This window comes from Hipposideros armiger, unplaced genomic scaffold (assembly GCF_001890085.2).
Source record: "Hipposideros armiger isolate ML-2016 unplaced genomic scaffold, ASM189008v1 scaffold_557, whole genome shotgun sequence".
Lineage (NCBI taxonomy): Eukaryota > Metazoa > Chordata > Mammalia > Chiroptera > Hipposideridae > Hipposideros > Hipposideros armiger.
Window position 1 is genome coordinate 311,709 of NW_017731907.1, and position 17,615 is coordinate 329,323.

The following is a 17,615-nucleotide window of genomic DNA, read 5'->3' on the forward strand; positions in this document are numbered from 1 at the left end:
GAGGAATGAGTGGAAGGGGGATGAGTGGGCTGAGCAGGGGGAAGAGCATGTGCAAAGCCATGAGGAATGGAAAGAATGACACTATGGCTGGAGCTCTGAGGACTAGCGGAAGGGTAGTGCAAAGTGGAGTGAGGAGGGAGAGCATGCAGGACCACGGGGGCTATGAGGAATCTGGAATGATGAGATCAGATTTATGTATTAGCAGGACTGCTTTGGCTGTAGGACAGGGAAATGGATGGGAGAGGGTGAAGGAGGCAGGAAACCAGGCAGAAGATACAGAGTAGAAAGATGGTGCCAGGCCTTTCCCCAAGGTTCAAGGTCAAACCACTCTTCTAGAACTGGGTTTAGTTTCAGAGGGGCACTTCCAGAAAGCCTATAGCAAACTCAAGACTTTGAGCTGAGCATGAGCACAACAAGATAGGAAAGGAGTTCAAGACCAAGTAGAGGGGATAACCCAAAACCCACTGGGCTGGTTAGCTTGGAGGCTCAGAAACCAGAAATCCTTGTAGCTGCCCTCACTCTGAGTGAGGGAACTGCCCATTCACAGAGGCTATACCATCCCTGGGGAAGCCTGCAGTTTCCAAGGGAAGACCAAGGAGTAGAAGCTGAAGGTTTCTGGGCTTTCCCAAGAAGTTAATAAGACTTATTTCTTTGGAAGAAGTGCACACTCATTTTTTCCTCCCCCTTCTTTTTATAAAGGCATCAATCGTTTGAGTCACTTAGGCATAAAACAGTTTTCGTTGAGAAGATTTCTGTGGGCGCCCAAGTAGGAGTTGGGACAGCTGCTGTCAGGGAACGGCAGAACATATGGTCGTCTGTTGTGAATACGATCTGTTTTTTGTGTTGTTGTTAAACTTCCTCTCCTTAGCATTGGTCCCGTTATGTAAGAGCTTGAGGGTCCATATGGCTTGTTGCATAAGATGCCAAAGAGGAACATGGTTTTCTTTTGTCCTACAGCTAGTCCAATTGCTAGTTTGGAAAACGTGGGGACACAGTGTCACATTTACGAAACGGAATCAAGTAGTCCTGGATTTGAATATCGGTTTTATCATTGGTTAGCTGTGTGACCTTGGGAAAGTGACTTAACCTCTCTGAGATGAAACTCTCTGAGACTTGATTTCCTTCTATGCAAGATGGAGAAAATAGTACCGACTTCATAGAGTTGGTAAGAGGCTACAGAGTTAATAATACTAATTATAATTTATTGAATATCCAAAATTTTCAGTTCTGCACGCTTTATGAATATTATTTTGTTTAAACTTCATAGAGTCCCCTGGAAGTAGCTACTATAATCTTCATGTTTCAGATGACAAAACCAAGAAGCAAATCCTTCACCTAATACAAAGCCATGGAGCTAAGATTCAAATGTATGTTCCTGAACAGATGAGCCACTGACATCATGCCTCACTGCCTCCAGCGCTGACAAAGTACCAAGTACACAATGGATGCCTGATAAATGGGACCCTAGAGTGTAAGCTCCCTGAGGGCAAGCCATTTGGATGATTTTGTTCACTGCTGAGTTTCCAGCACTTAAAACAGTGCTGGTGCAGAATACACATCTGATAATCAATTCTGGACTAAATAAATGGATTTGCATTTATGACATAGTTGTCAGTTCTGGAGGCAGACATGCTTGGGTTTGACTCTCAGTTCTGTCATTTACTAGCTGTGACCATAGAAAGTCACTTAGCTAGTTCATATTTTGGCACAATACTCTCTTCTGTGTATTAGGGTTAATGGTAATTTGTCACAGTAGCTGCCCTTTTACATGCCTTCTTCCAGGTATACAGATAAACCCTGTGTCTCAGGCTTATTCATCTGTCCTCTGCCCTATTTAAAATGGAACAAAACCCAAAACTTAACACTACAACAACAAGCTTACCTGTGCTCTCTGGAGCTCCCATAAGACACTGTCTTTAGTAATGCAAATATGTGCCAAGATTAATATGTTATCTTGATCAGAGGGTTTTGCTCTTCAGCAAGTGTATTCTTGAAATGTGGTAATTTAACCCATGCATAATTGCCTAGTGGTAGAATTACAGCCAAACTAGAAAAAATTCATCCTGAGAAGGGTTCTCAGGTGTCACCCAGGCTAAGTGGAAATGAACGTCATAATCACTTGGTGACATCTGCATAGGTGTGGACGGGGGCTGTGGGGGCTTGAGTGCCATCCTGGACCAAAGTGATCTTCCTGTGTTTTATAGTTGGAGAAACTGGGGCCCTGACAAGGAAAAGTGACCTGGTCAAAATCAAAGAACTAAGAGGTATCAGAAGCAACGGCCAATTCCTGGTCGGTCTGACTCAGAGTCCAATGTTCTTGTCCTCATCTAACCTACAGGTTCAAGACAAACCTTCGCCAAAGGAAAAGAAAAGGGGAAGAGAACCAACATTTATGGAGCACCTTCCCTGGGCTGGACATGCAGCAAGGCGCTGTACACATTGTCTTTTCTCCTTATTACAGCCCTGTGACGTGGGCAACGTTACCCCCATTTCACAGGTGAGAATACAGAGTCTCAGAGCCACGACGTCACTTACCTAAGATCCCAGAACTGGAGACAGAAGCCTGACCTATCTCCCGTCCCCACTTCCGCTAATGGTTTGAACCCACACTCTAGGGCTAAATAGTCATCCACCCCACAGATTCAAGAGTTAAGGATTTCTGCTCGTCTACCTCCAGAACTAGCTGTGAAACCTTGGGCGAGGGACTTAACCTCTCTGGGCCTTAGTTTTCCATCCTTAAGTAAGAACAATCAACATACATTCCTCAAAGAACATTGTGAAGATTAAATGAGCTCAAGTATATAAACCTGATGATTCCAGAGCTTGGCCCATAGTAAGTGCTCATTCATGTTAGTTACAAACCAACCAACCCAGCACAGGCAGCCTCCCTAGAGCCCCCAGAGAAGGCGGAGATGCTGGGATGGCCCATCCAGGGCCCCGGGAGGCTGCAGCCAGACCCAGCCTCCCAGCGCCTTCCGTCTTCACTGAGTATTTGGCACCTGGCCCAGGACTGAGGAGTCCTCATTCCTCTCTCCTGTCAACTCAGCAGAACAAACTGTTTCAAGGGAAGGTGGTTCCCCTTGAGAAAATGTTCTCGCACGCCCTGGAGGCTCTAGCCCTGCACGTAGGCAGCCCGACAGGGCCCAGGCCCCACCCTGCTCAGCCATTCCTTTCAAAGTCTGCATCCTGCCTAGTCATAGAAGGTAGTGTGTGGTCTGAGCAGCTGCTGTCCTACAGCACAGTGCCCTTTGCCCTTTTAACCAACTTCATCATCTCTCCGTGCCTCAGTTTCACACCCTTTAGTAAGTCTGATCAATTACTTGGAAGAGAGGTTGGGAGAGACCACTGGAGACACTGCCTCCCCTACCTCGCTTCTCAAGCCTTCCTCAAATGTCTGCAGTTGGAGCTCTGTCTGCTTCCCGCCCACCGCAGCCACCCTGGTCTAGGTCACTACTGTAAGTCTAAGTGACACTTGACCTCTTGGCAGCAGTGGGAACACTTTCCTGGCTCACTTCTTGCCACCGTGGTCTCCTAGTTTTCTTCCTCCCATTCCTTCTCACTCTCCTTTGAGGGATCCCCACCCCTGCTCCAGTCCTTAAATGCTTCGATTTCTTCCAGATTCAGTCCCCAACCTGGTTCTCCCTCACTCTACACACCCTCAGGGTGCCTTGACTCCTAGCTTCAGGTACCATCCCCGTATTCAGGATGAACGCTCAGACTCTTTCCTGGGACTCTCTTCTACACACAGGCCATCGCCGGCTTCCCTCAGGCCCCCTCCTCTCGGCTGGCTGACAGCTCCCTCAAACTGCATGTGCCCCAAACTGCACTTGTGTACTCCTCCTCCTCCGCACCTGGCCATCCAACCTGTGATCTGAGTCTCAGAGAACTGCACCCCCATTCATTCAATAACTGTGCAGTGAGCACTTTCTGGGTGCCAGGTCCTATTCTAGGTGCAAAGGAGACAGCAGGGAACAGTCAAGTTCCTGCTGTCATGGCATTTGCATTCCATCTGTCAAGATGTCCCACTACCTGGGACTCATCGCAACTCTCTTCTCACCCTGCACGTGCAATCGGACACCAAGTCTTGTCAATTCTGCTTTTGTAATATCACTTGACCCCCTCTTTCCAGGCCATTCTCACTGCCATCATTTAGGCCACGGCTTCTGAGGCTTCTGATTTGGTCTACCAGCCTCCAGTCTTGCCCCTTCCGATCCACTCCACACTGCAGCTAGCTCCATTTTTTTTTTAGAAACACAACCTGATTATGCGACTCTTTTTTTTTTTAACTTTATTGGGGAACAGTGTGCTTTTTTCCCAGGACCCATCAGCTGTAAGTCAAGTTGTTGTCCTTTAATCTCAGTTGTAGAGGGTGCAGCTCAGCTCCAAGTCCAGTTGCCGCTTCCAATCTAGTTGCGGAGGGTGCAGCTCACTGGCCCATGTGGGAATCAAACCAGCAACCCTGTTGCTCAGAGCTCGCGCCCCAACCAAGTGAACCACCCGGCCGTCCCTGGTTGTGCTACTCTTTTGCTTAAAACCTTCAGGGCTCCTTTCCATCACCTGAAGAATGAAGTCCACTTAGCTGGCTAGTGTGAATCAGTCCCCAGGACTCTACCAGAGGAAAGAGAACCAGTAGGAGATTAGGAGTCCTATCTATCTATCTATCTATCTATCTATCTATCTATCTATCTATCTATCTATCATCTACCTATCTATCTATCTATCTATCTATCATCTGTCTACTTACCTCCTTAGCTAACTATCCATCTATCAGGAGATTCATTTCCAGGAATTGGCTCCTGTGATTGTTGGGTCTGGCGAAACAAATCTGAAAAGTGTAGGGCCGGCTGGCAGGCTGGGAACCCTTGAGCAAGAGGTGACACTGCCGTCCACAGCCAGAACTTCTTTTTCCTCAGGGAAACCTCTGTTCTGTTCTTAAGACCTATCAAGGGATTGGATGAGGCCCACTCAGATTATTGAGGCTAATCTTTACTTCAAGTCACCTGATCGTGGATGTTAACCATATCTACAAAATACCTTCACAGCAACACCTATTGTAGACTGGTGTTTGACTAGCTGGGAACTACAGTCTAGCCACATTGACACATAAAACTAACCTTCACAACGTGATACTTTTGGACCGGCTCCACACTTGTCTCCTGCACCTCTTTTCTTTCCTCTTTCCCTACCTCACAGTCTAGGCTCCGTCACCCCTCGCTCTGAGCCAGCTGGCCTCCTGCCACCTGTCCTTGCACAGGCCTGGAATCTTCCCCGCCCTTTTCCTAGATAACTCCTATTTGTTTTTAAAAGCACTCAGGTGCTGCCTCTTCAGAAAGCATTCCCTGCCTCCCCACCCCCACTGCCCAAGCCCTGGCACTGGGAGCTAAGAGCACTGCCTCTGAGTCTGCAAAGCCCGCACTGTTCCCATGAGATGGGCACTGTCTGGTGGCTGTACAGCCTGCCCTGTTAGCATGTGAACAGCTTTAGGAGGAGACCTGAGTAACTGTCACTTTCTATCACATCACCCTGTAAATTCTCACATTGCACAAATCCCAATCAGCAACTATTTTGTTCATTTACTTGTGTATAGTCCCCATTAGAATGTAAGCTCTATGCCTGTCTTGTTGAGGACCTACCTGTGTCTGGCACATGGTAGATGTTCAATTAATATTTACTGAGTGGATGAATTAATATTTGTTTGAATGAATTGAGCAACAGATGCTTAAGTTCTAGGAATTGTTTTGGAGGCTGAAAATATAAGCATCAACAAGAAGGACCGGGGCCTGCTCTCAAGGAGCTTATCTTCTAAGGAGGGAAGACAAACAGCAGGAAGTAATACAAATAATCAGGATAGGGAAATGAAAATGTAATATGACTGAGTGAATAAAGGAAGGGATGGATGAACATCTGGAAAAAATATATACATATGTCTGGCTTCCTCGAGGGGAAGAACTATATTGGGAGAGGGATGGGAATTGGTGGATTTGGAGTAGGAATTAGAAAGGTCTGGCTCTGGTCTTAACTCTTGGTACGAGCCTGGATCAATTATCCAGCCCCTTTGTACCCAGGTTCCCACATTTGTGCTAATAGGGTTAGAGCAACTGCTTTGTTTGTCTCACAGGGCTGTCAGACCTATGAGTCTGCAAACGTAAAGGAATGTAGTAACTATAAAACTGTACAAATGTTAAGGTTGACATTGTAATTATTGCAAACAGAGCACTTTAGTCCTGCAAATTAATTGCATTGTTTAGTTGGAGAGAGGCAGAAAGGAATTTCGGCTGAAGACAGACCTGGGTTTCAGTTCTGTTTCCTCCACTTAACAGTGAGCCATGTGACCTTGAACATGAATGACTTTGCTCCTTTGGTCCTCAGTTTCCTGATCAGTGAAAATCAAGAGAACATTTATACCCACCTCATAAGACTGTTGCCAGGTTTAAACAAAACAGCCCATGCCAAGTGCCTAGGATAGGGTTAAGCCCACACGAAGGGCTCAGCTAGTATTAACTATTAATAGTCGTTCTGTCAATCATTGGTGGCTGCTCATAAGTGGAACCATTCATGGTTCAGTTTCTCAAGTCTCACTTTTCTGCCAGGAGGCTTTATGCACCAGCACCTGTGATTATGCAAAACTTCGTTTAAAACCACAATCAGTGTTCATATCCAGAACATAAACAAATGGAGAATTTGCTGTTCCATACCCTCCCTCCCAACTTTTCAAAAAAAAAAAAATTTCTGGAACAGAGAGAGAGAGATGCACTCTTAATTTCTGTAGAAAAATAAGTGTTCCCGGTTTTATGATCATATAACCCTGAAACTGTTATGTTTTTTCATGTAATGCATTTTAGAAGTCCCATAAAAGAATCCTTGTCAAGAGAAAACACAGCTGGTGCCCAATTAGAGAGGTGATTGAGACTAATCGACCAGGAGAGCTCTTAATTAAGCTGGACCTCAAGCTGCAAACAGACAGACGGCGGCTGGGGAGCTGAGATGGCCCCACACGCTCATGTAAAGGCGGCGGATGAGAAGGGTACACGGTTTACTTCAGGAGGCAAAGCGTTGGGGATTTCAGTGACACCTGAATTTAAGATTTAAAGGTTGGCTCTGCCAAGCCTGACACCTGATGTGGGCCCGCTGCTTTCCATGAGAAGCCTTGGCTCTGGAACCTCTATTCAGGTACCTAACTTATTTGTCATCACTTGCCCCTGGGATATTTCCAGAAGGGAAAGGGCCATCGTCAGCTTCAGAAGGCCCCCAGTCTGCACCTCTGCACAGCCACCTTCAAAGACAACTGCTGTCTTGCTTACCTACTTCCTACCAGCATCTCATTCTGGCCCATTGCTAAGGCTTTCTCTGCCCCTCTCCCCACTCTGCCCTCTACAGCCCCTGTACTGCACCCAGTACACCCCACTGAAAACCTGGCTGCTCCGTGTGCCTCTGTCTCCACACCTTTAGTGGGACCTATGCTCTTGACTGTCCCTGTGGAGACGGTTTGTTTACCCATATCTCCCCCGCCCCCACCTCAAGGCCAAGAAGCAGGATCAAATTTCTTCTTTGTCTCCCAGTGATACCTAAACCCTAATCCTCTGCTTTCTGTGGCACACACACCCTTGCAGCCAGGTATTTGGTAGCCGCATATGGAAAGAGGTGCTACACCTGCTGGTACTAAACAGTTGCTGCGTGTGACTACTTGTGAGGCAGCCTGAGGTAGGGTCTTGAGACCCCCAGCCTGAGGGTCACCTGGGACCTTCTGAGAAAGGCAAATTCTTGAGCCCACCTCAGACCTCTAGGGGAGGGGCCCAACACTCTGTTTGCACAAACTCCCAGGTGACTCTGATACTCCCGAGTGTTGGAGATCCACTGTTGCTGCAGTTCAGTGTGGGCTCTGAAACCAGTTCTCCTGAGTTCAGATCCCACTCTGACACAACACTAGTGTGTGCCCTTGGCCAGGTGATGTAACTCCTCCTGTGCTAGATACTTCTTTTTCCTCACCTGTAAGATGGGAAATAAAATATTGGGTTGTCGGAAAAGTCATGACGTATTTTTTCTATGTTTTTCGTTGCAAAAATGCGTCACGACTTTTCCGACAACCCAATAACACCTTTCTGTAGGGTGTTGTGAGAGAATTGGAGCGGCTATGCATCTCAAGTGTTTGGAATAGTGCCTAGCATATAATAAACTCATGAACATCTGTTATTATTATCAATGAATGGCAATTTTAACAGACCCCTGGTTGTTAGATGTTTGCATCGCCAATCCTCCTGGCTGTCGTCATCGATGGCTTGCAGGTGGCTCTTCTACATCTAGTGCTTCTCCCACTTTCCACTGTAGAGGAGAGTGGGATTCTGAACACGCCTTTCTTTGACATCTTATATTTTATATTCCCATGTTTGCATATTGAAAAAGATCATTCCCACACCTCATCTCCTGGTAAAATTTGCAGCCCAGGAAACTGCAAAATACTCAACCAGAGGCTTGTTCTATCCTCCCGTGGATCCCCAGTGTCCCCAGGGATTGGAAGCATGGCTCCATCTGTCAGAGCCTTTGACCACCTCAGCTCCAGAGCCTTTTACCTTCTCTCCAGCCACCCAGGCGCAGGGCCACACCTGGCTCTTATCTTGGCTGGCTACTGCTCCACCCATGAAATCTCAAATAGCAGGGTCTCATTCTCCAATCCCTCCCTCTTATCTTGCCCGAGCTCTCACCAAACTGGCTCTTTGACCTTCTCCTGAATTTCCAGCCCCTGGACCCCTCCCCCCTTTTCCTCCCAGCTTTTCAGACCTTCTCTGGCTTCTCATTCTTGCCAGGCCTTGTCGCCTGCCACATTGATGGATGGACAAATAGCAAGAAATAAACTTCCGTGTCTGTAAGCCATTTAGAATGCTTTTTTTTTTCTTTTCCCCCAGCAGCATGATCTGGCTCTTCCGACTGAGGCGCCTGCCTCCTAGGTGAATGTGAAGATGAAAGGAGGTCATGTAAGTAGAGCACCAGGCTGGGGGTCTGTTTCATAATAATTGCTCCAGAAATATTAGCTATTACCCTTACCACCCAAATTCATACGGCCCACGGCACTACCTTGTAATATATTTGCAAATCCCCAATCGAATTGCTCTCCCTCCTATACAATAGCGATTCCAAACTGTATCCTTTACTTTCCCACCAAATCCTCAGGCTTCATAAAGAAAATAGAAGTGATCAGGTGGGAACTTTCTCAAGAAGTTTTCTCTGAATCTACAAGTTACATTTTCCCTCCTGTTTTAGAGGACTGTTGGGTTCTGTCTCCTGACCACAGGAATTGGAGGGCAGAGGTAGGAGTGACTTCTAAGACTGAAAAAGATTGAACATTAGCCATCCATTCATCCATCCGTCTATCCATGCATCCATACATCTATCCATCTACCCATGCATTATAAATACCTAGTAGGAAGGGGTCTGGACTTGTAGAAATGTGATCTGAAGATGAGGGAAGATTGAGACTTAGAGGGATAGCCAGGCTAGACCTATTTTCCTTTCCCAAGTCTGCATTTTCTGTGCCGTGTCTTCCCAGCCTGCCCGGGTACATCCAGCGGTCAAAGCTGGGGAAGTGGGAGGACTGGAATGACACTCATGAATCAGGTCACCCTGCCCCGTTCCTGGGTATGTGGAGGAAGGAAAGAGAAGGCCAGTGGGGAATCTTTGAGGAAAGCCTGAGGAAGGGGACTTCCTTTCTTGAAACTCCATCCATTCTCCTGGGCTATGTGAGCAGTTGACACACAAAGAAAGGCCTGCACACTTCTCCGACCCCCAGGCAGGTTTCCCCGGAGCCCCAGACAGGCAGACAGACAGGCAGTGATGCTTCTCCTCCCCAGACGGCATCCTCAGCAGCTGCCGCTGACTCAGCCTCCCCACCCTCCGAATGGGTGGAGGAGGCGGGCAGCCCAGTCTGCAGGGTTGACACTGCAGGTGGCACCAGGAGGAAAGGTGCAGACATATACAGACGCAGAGACCTTTGATGTTTCCCCCCAAACCCAGGGACATTTGCAACTCCCTCCTTCACCTGTCACTCAGCCCCACTATCTAGCTCAAACACAAACAGCCATCAGCCCCCTCCATAGGAAACTGGGATAGACAGCCCTTAGAGGCATAGCTGGTCCTAGCTGTAATGGCCTTAGGGACTGGCTAGCACTCCCCTTGGGGGGAAAAAGACCACCCACCCATTCCAGGGAGACCCAGGAGTCCTGGCTGCAGGATGCAAAGAGCTGGAAGAGCTGGAATCTCATATCCAGGGTGACTTACTCTTTACGCACAGCAGGCACAGCACCTCGGGACCACCGTACTTTAGGTGAAAGAAAATATTTTCACTTACAATACAATGTGTTTGCCTTTATGCCAGTGCAGTTGTAAAATATAATTATACACACATGTATAGGTATATTTACATTTACATTTGTATTTATATTTATGGAGAAAAAGGTATCCAGGAAGCCAGAATTGCCTGGAGCCCATAGAAGTCATTGCAACCTGCTCACATCACCTCTCTGGGTCTCTCAGTATCCTCGTGTTTAAAGTGCAGAGCATAGCGCCATCATCACTGTTCCCCTCCACAGTGCTCTCCCTGACCTGGCACTGACCTTCCCACTTCCGGGTTTACCGAGCATGGAAGGCTCCCATGTGCACACTGTATTACATTACACCCCCATCCCTGAGCGTTGCCTTTGAGGCCTGCCACTGTTTTCCACTTTGAGCTTCCACCACCCCTGCTCTGTCCACAGCTCTCCAGCTAGAAACACCGTGCCTGGCACTGACCGTTTCTGGCACATGCTGAGCCTCAAGTCCCAGCATGCCTTTGCACACTCAGGGCCCTTTTGCTTCAAAGGTACCCCTCTCTTCTCTGCCTGATGGTCCCCTGCTTATAGCACTTCTATGTCACTTGTGGTGCTAAGTGCAAAATGGAAATGCGGAGTCCCTTGTTCAAAAATTGTTCAGAACTTCAAGATGGCAGAGCATTAAATCAAGCATGGGGCTCGTCTGAGTGTGGGGCCTGGTGTTGACTGCACAGGCTGCGTGCTTCTAAAGCCAGCCCTGTCTCCTCCTTGTCTGAGGTCAGCTCAAATCCCACCTGCTTTTTGAAGCTGTCCTTGTTCCCCAAGACTAGTAATAGGGAGTCACAAAGCACTTATGTTCCAGGCACTGTACCAAGCACATTACAGCCAGGGTCTTATTTAATCCTAGCAACCACCCCATGAGGTAGGTAGCGCTGTGGTCCCCATTTTGCAGATGGGGACGTGGAGGCTCCGCAAGCAGGGGGCAGAGCTGGCATTTAAACCAAGGGCTGCCTGAGCCCAGAGCTCCTCCTGTTATCAGCTGGGCTGTACCCTTCTGATGCCATGGCTTTTTCATCTGGCCTCTGCCCTGTAATGTCCAAAAGCCCCAGGCCCTGGCCCTGATTCCTCAGTCCCTGGGCATCTACCCTCTCAGTACTTCTGTCCCCTCAACACCCTAAGAAGCCAGTGCATTTCTTCCCAGCCCAGAGTAGCTTCCGGTTTCATGTTTCGGGGGACATGTGTTGAATGGAAACATCTTTTCCCTGGGATACCTGTGAATTCTCGGTCAGCCCTTCCATATTTCCTTTGACCCAGTCCGTTTGGTCCCCAGAAGGCTCACGGGCCCTGTGCCTCACCCCCAATGCCAGTGTTAGTTCAGACTCTCTATCCTTTGCCAGACTTCAACGTCTCCGTCTCTAGCCCAATCTGTCTGACACCCTGCAGCCACCCTGTCTTTAAAAAAATGCAGACCTCATCATGTCTTCCTTCTTTAAGATCCTTCTGTGGGTCCCCATTTTCCTCAGGTCCCTTAGACGAGCACACAAAACCCTGCCCACCACCCCCACCCCACCACAGGAACCCTCCCATGTGATCGTCACTAATTACTTCTTTGAAATTCCCAGAACCAGTCATGCGTTCTCACGGCTCCGTGACTGGGCACATGATGCTCTCCTACCTGGAATGTTCTTTCCCAAACTCTTAGAAAACGCCTCCTGACAAGTTGAGACTCATTCAGCCTCACCTCCTCCAGGAAGACTTCCATACAGGCCCTTCCAAAGGCTGAGTTAAGAACTTCTCCTCTCCGCCCCTGCCCCACCTGCCCATAACTCCCAGAGCTCTTTTCTGGCCCAGCAATTTACTTGTGTCTACCCGACTGGGCTGTGAAAATAGGGACCACATCTGATTAATCTCTGTGTCACCAGCCTCTGATATTGGACCTCTTTGGAATCTAGAAAACACACAGTAGGCATTTTATAAATAAAATCTATAGATGAATGATGATTGGGCCAAGGTGCATCTAACCCTATTCACTTGTCTGGCATCAGGGGCTCCAGTGAAACTCAGCTGGGCACAGCCGTGTCTCTGCAGCAGGCAGAGAACAAGTGTCCCATGTTAGAGTGGGAGCATTGGTGACCCCAGAAGGAAGGAAACTAGACAGATGGATTGATTATCTAGTGTGCTTGAAGCTTCTGAGAGGAGACTTACACAGAGAGGAGATGGATGACTGTACTTAGAAGATAAAGCACATTAAAAACCGTGACCTTAATTTCAGCAAAAAGAATAAGTTGTACAAAAGCAGCAATTTAATCGTAGTGTAATGTGGCTCAGCTATGATTTACATGGTCACAACACTATAAATAAATACTAAATCTAACCAAAAATTATGTTGTAACTAGATGGGAAGTTGGGGTGAGGTGAAATGATTTTGCAGGGGATAGCTAGATCCTTCTCTTCCATCATAGCAGGTGCATAGAACGTATCTCAAACTGAAAAGGAAGAAAGACATGTTTAAACATCTTACTTAGAAACATGAAGTTAAATACTGGGAAAAATACTGGTCAGTGGCTGCCTCTGGGCATAAGATTTGGGGGTGGAGGGGAACAGGGCTGGAGAAGGGGCCTTATGGAACTCGCTGACTTTATGAACTATGCACATGATGTTGGGGAAACACACATAGAATGTCTGTATATTGCCGATGGTTTGAAGGTAAGGACATGGCATGAGGCAAGAGTCCCTGTCCGACCTCTCTGACTAACCTCCCTGAAACACCACTTTGGGCAGTTCATCCAAGTCCTCTTGGCTCTGGAGCCAGACTGGGCTGGGCCACCTCGCCATGCCCTCAGTGACCTGACCCCACCCTCCCACACACACACCCTTTGCTCCCACAGACTGGCCTTGTCCCATGTCTTTTGCAGACACTACATCTCCCACCTCTGGGATTTTGCTCGGGTGTGCCCTCTGCCTCCACATCACCACCTAGTCTCCCTTCTGCCTTCCCCGCTCTTCCCTCTAACACTAAGGTCATTTGGGACAAGCGACTTGGTCATTTGGACTTTTCCCAGGCTCACTCTGCAGACATTTGAGGGAGCTTTTGTGCACTGGGCCTGCCTTCCCCTGGGACTCCCCTTCATCCCTGCTCTCTAGATTTGAGTAAGAAAGCCCACAGAGCCACGTCCCACGCCCACCTCTACCATCCACAGCTGATGGACCTCTCTGAGTCTGTTTCCTCATCCAGTGGCGATCTGTAGGCCTACTTGGCAGGATGTTTGTGACAGTAGGTTCACCTGTTTGTGAGACAGCTCAAGCTGACCACCTGATCTCCAGCCCCCTCTTCTGCAGGTATTTCCTGCCTGACATGACAGCAGCTGCAGCAAGAACTAATATTTATCAAGTGTTTACAATATGTTGGCACTGGCCTAAATCATGCATCATCTCATTTAATTCCTATAATGGGTAACATTATCCCCATTTCACAGATGAAGAAATGGAGGCTCATCCAGGGTAACTTCTGGGTGAATCAACATGTTGCCCCCCCATATTAGACCACAAGCCACTTAAAGGCAGGGAGAATTGTACATCCGTGTTCATATGTTCATAGAGGCATAATTCTTAATAGCCAAAGGCAGAAGGAAACCTGTATTCATTGATAGATGAATAGGTAAACAAAATGTATGTACATGCAATGGGATATTATTCAGCCTAAAAATCCAAGAAATTCTGACACATGCTACAACATGGATAAATCTTGAAGGTATTATGCTAAGTGAAATAAGCCCAGTCACAAAAAAGACAAGTACCGCATAAGTTCACTGATATGAGGTCCCTAGAGTAGTCAAGTTCATAAAGACAGAAAATATCATGGTGGTTGTCAGAGGCCAGTGGGAGGGATGGGGGATGAGGAGTTAGCGTTTAATGGGTACAGGGTTTCAGTTTGGAGAAACGAAAAAGTTCTGGAGATGGATGGTGGTGATGGTTACACAACAAAGTGAATATGCTTAATGCCACTGAACTGTACACTTAAAGTGGTTAAAATTGTTAAGTTTTCTGTTGTATATTTTTCCACAATAACTTTTTTAAAAAAGTAGTTAAATACAGAAAGTAATAGAATAGAAGTTACCAGGGGCTGGGAGGCAGTGGGGGGGGGGGTTATTTTTCAATGGGTACAGAATTTTTGTTGGAGATGATGGAAAAGTTTTGGGTATAGATGTGATAGTTATACAACATTGAGAATGTATTTAATGCCACTTCATCGGACACTGATAAATGGTTAAATGATAACTATTATGTTATGAATATTTTACCACACACACAAAAAAGCAGAAAGACGTGGATCCTCTGATGTCTCTAGACCCTGAGTCTCAAGCAGGGCCTAGCACACACTAGGGGCTCAAGAGCGTTTGTTGATCCAAATATGCTTCCATTGAAATAGACCAGAGGCCTTCAGCCTGGGGGAGATTGGACAGGAACAGAATTTTACCCTGAGTCAGTTCTGGGGCCAATTCTAGCTTTCTGGGTCACAAGTTCCATGGACGTGTGGAATCCCCCAAGACAGAGAAAGAAACTGTAATTTCCTAAGTAGAGAGCCACAATTGATTGCTAGGCATTTCACATACATGTAATAACAGCTAACAATAGAGTATATTCTATGCCAGATATCATTCTAAGAGTTTTCATGCCTTACAGAAATACCTGTGAGATTGTTCTGATTGTAATTCCCATTCTGTGGCTGAGGAAATGAAGACACAGAGAGGTTAACTAACTTGCCAAAGGTCACACAGCCAAATGTCGGGGAAACCCAGACCTGCCCCCAGGCAGTCTGGTTTGCTTAGTGGCCATGTTTTGTGCTTCTGCATTGTGCTGTGGTGTCGCTGGCATTAATGCATTTCCCCAGTCCCCGACCTGGAGGGCCTGGAGAGCCTCCTTAAAGGGAGGAGGGCAGTCAGAAGCAGGGCTTTGGAGGCAGGAGTGAAGGCTCCACACTGGGCACCAGCCCATGTTTGAGCATCATGCAGCCTTGGTTCAAGGCCCAGCTCAGGGTTTGTTCATCGCGTGGCACTGGACAAGCTGCTTCACCTCGCTAATCCTCTGGGTTCTCGTCTGTGATGTGGCCATGGCAACAGTTTCCACCTCACAGGGTTTTGTAGGGATTAAATACATTAGTAAGTGGACACCTCGCAGTGAGCGTGAGTCTGGGGCGTGGGAAGCTCCCATGAGGCAGGGAGCTGGGACTGTGCTCACGGACTTCCTGGAAAGATCTTGGGCAACTTTCGCTTCCTGCTGAGCTCAGTTATGAAACAGGGCTCCTAAAACCAACCCCACAGGTTGGTTGTGAGGATCATGCAATCACCGCGTTTTGTATTTAGTATCTATTTATAACTCTTAACTCATTCTCCAAAAGTATTTAAGGCAGCTAACAACAATACAAGATTATTTTTAACTTGAAAATGAAGAATATAGGGCAATGAGAAAGGGATGGCAAGGAAAAAAAAAAAAAAAGGAAACGAGATAATACTTTAAAGAGCCTGGCTGCCCTGGCACTTACTCGGTACTCAGTAAATACTTAGCATTGTTTCCTGGTGGTAATATACCTGGTCCCTGTGAATTTGGCTACTCACGATGCAGTTAATTACAGCCTGACTCAGTGTTTGAGGTGACAGGGACTTCAGAGGGCATCTAAGGGCATCCTAGGACATCCTAGGGAAGGCAAAGCAGAGATGAGGTTTGACGGTTCAGATCCCACCTCTCACTTCAGAGAGCTCAGACTTTATTTACATTACACATCGGGCTTCTACGTAAGATTTCACTTGAAGGAAGTAGACTAATAGGGAGGGAGGGAGGGAGAGAGAGAGAGAAAAGAAAAATTAAAAGAAAAGAAAAGCACTGGTAACTCTAACTCCTTCATTTTACAGAGACAGATGTTGAGGCCCAGAGAGGAGGGGCAGCTAAATGCAATTGGCTGTTTATACCTTTTATAGGACGTTGCATTTGCATACACCCCCCCCTCCCCCGTTCACAAAGTAAATCCTTTATTGACCTCCATTCAGCAAACATTTCTTGAGCCCCTACTACGTTCACGTCATCATGCCGGGAACTAAGCTGTGAACAAGACACATTTCTGCCCTCAGGGAGCTCACAGTCCACAAGTGGGGTCAGAGGTCCATAGACCCAGAGGGACAGGTGCTACCACAGGCTTGGAGCCCATTGACGGGGAAGCCAGCCCAAGTTGGGGGGTCCAGGACAGCTTCCCAGAGGAGGGGCATGCTGAGTTATGTCTCGAGAGACGAGCAGGGTTTTGTCAGGCCGCCGGTGGGGGGCCAGCTCACCTCGTTCTGATGTCGGCACCCCGACTTCTCTGTAGTTGCTTGTTATTACTTGTTTAGTTGTCTTCACTGCCAGTCTCAGCGATCTGGGGGCAGGAACCCTGTGCATTTGGCCCTGCTGTATCCAGTGCCCCCAGAACAGGGGAAAGAAAGGGAGGGAAAGGAGGACTGAGGGAATTCCAGGCAGAAGGAAGAGCACATGGCAAAAGCCAGAGGTTGGAAGCAGCGCGGGTCTAAGAACTTCGGGTTGTTCTGGATGGCTCTACCCTTAGCAGACGCCGCCGCCCAACCGCCATTGGCTGGGTTTTATTTTGATGATGAGAAATCGCGTGTCCCAATTTTGGATTCAGAGACTAGGGAAATCTTTGGTGGCTGGTGGTGTTATGGCAGCAGATGTAATGTCCAAGGAATCTGAAATCTAGGATTTGGAATAAACTTCAGGGCCTTTCAGGTATATCTATCTATTCACCTGACAGATCATCAATGGCTTCTAATGAGCAGAAAACATGGTTCCTGTTCTCCAGCGACCTGGCCCTCCTAGTGTTGTTGTTAACTAGTCACCTTAAATGAATGCAGGATATATGACAGGATACCTCTTCAGGCTCTTCTAAGATAATATTTGTTCCTAATTATTGAGCATTCACTTTGTATGATGAGTTTTACATGCTAATATTCCATAAACTCTAAAATGACACACCCTAATTTCAGAGATGCTAACTTAAGTATCTTAGGCTGTGAGCTATGGTATAGTTATCCTTAATTTTTGTAATAAATTTAGATAATATCCACATTTATATTTGAGAAGCTGAGGCTTGGAAAGGCAACACACTTTGCCCTGAATCTCACAGCTCATTCTTAGCTGAGCGATGTGGCTCCAAAGGCCCTCCCTCTCCCTCTCCCTCTCCTTCCCTCCCTGTCTCTCTGTCTCTCTGTCTCTCTCTCTCTCTCTCTCTCTCTGTCTCTCTCTCTCTCTCTCTCTCTCTCTCTCTCTCTCTCT

At 47.3% G+C, this 17,615-nt stretch overlaps 1 long non-coding RNA gene across 1 annotated transcript in view; it reads left to right on the forward strand.

The window, feature by feature from the left end:
* Nucleotides 1-2,342: 2,342 nt before the first annotated feature.
* LOC109371259 (uncharacterized) overlaps nt 2,343-17,615 on the forward strand; it is a 106,620-nt gene continuing 91,347 nt past the window's right edge. Inside the window, exons 1-3 of the long non-coding RNA XR_002121849.1 lie at nt 2,343-2,497; nt 6,843-7,170; nt 8,901-8,969. This is a non-coding gene — a long non-coding RNA (uncharacterized LOC109371259). The remainder of the gene's footprint in view (nt 2,498-6,842; nt 7,171-8,900; nt 8,970-17,615) is intronic.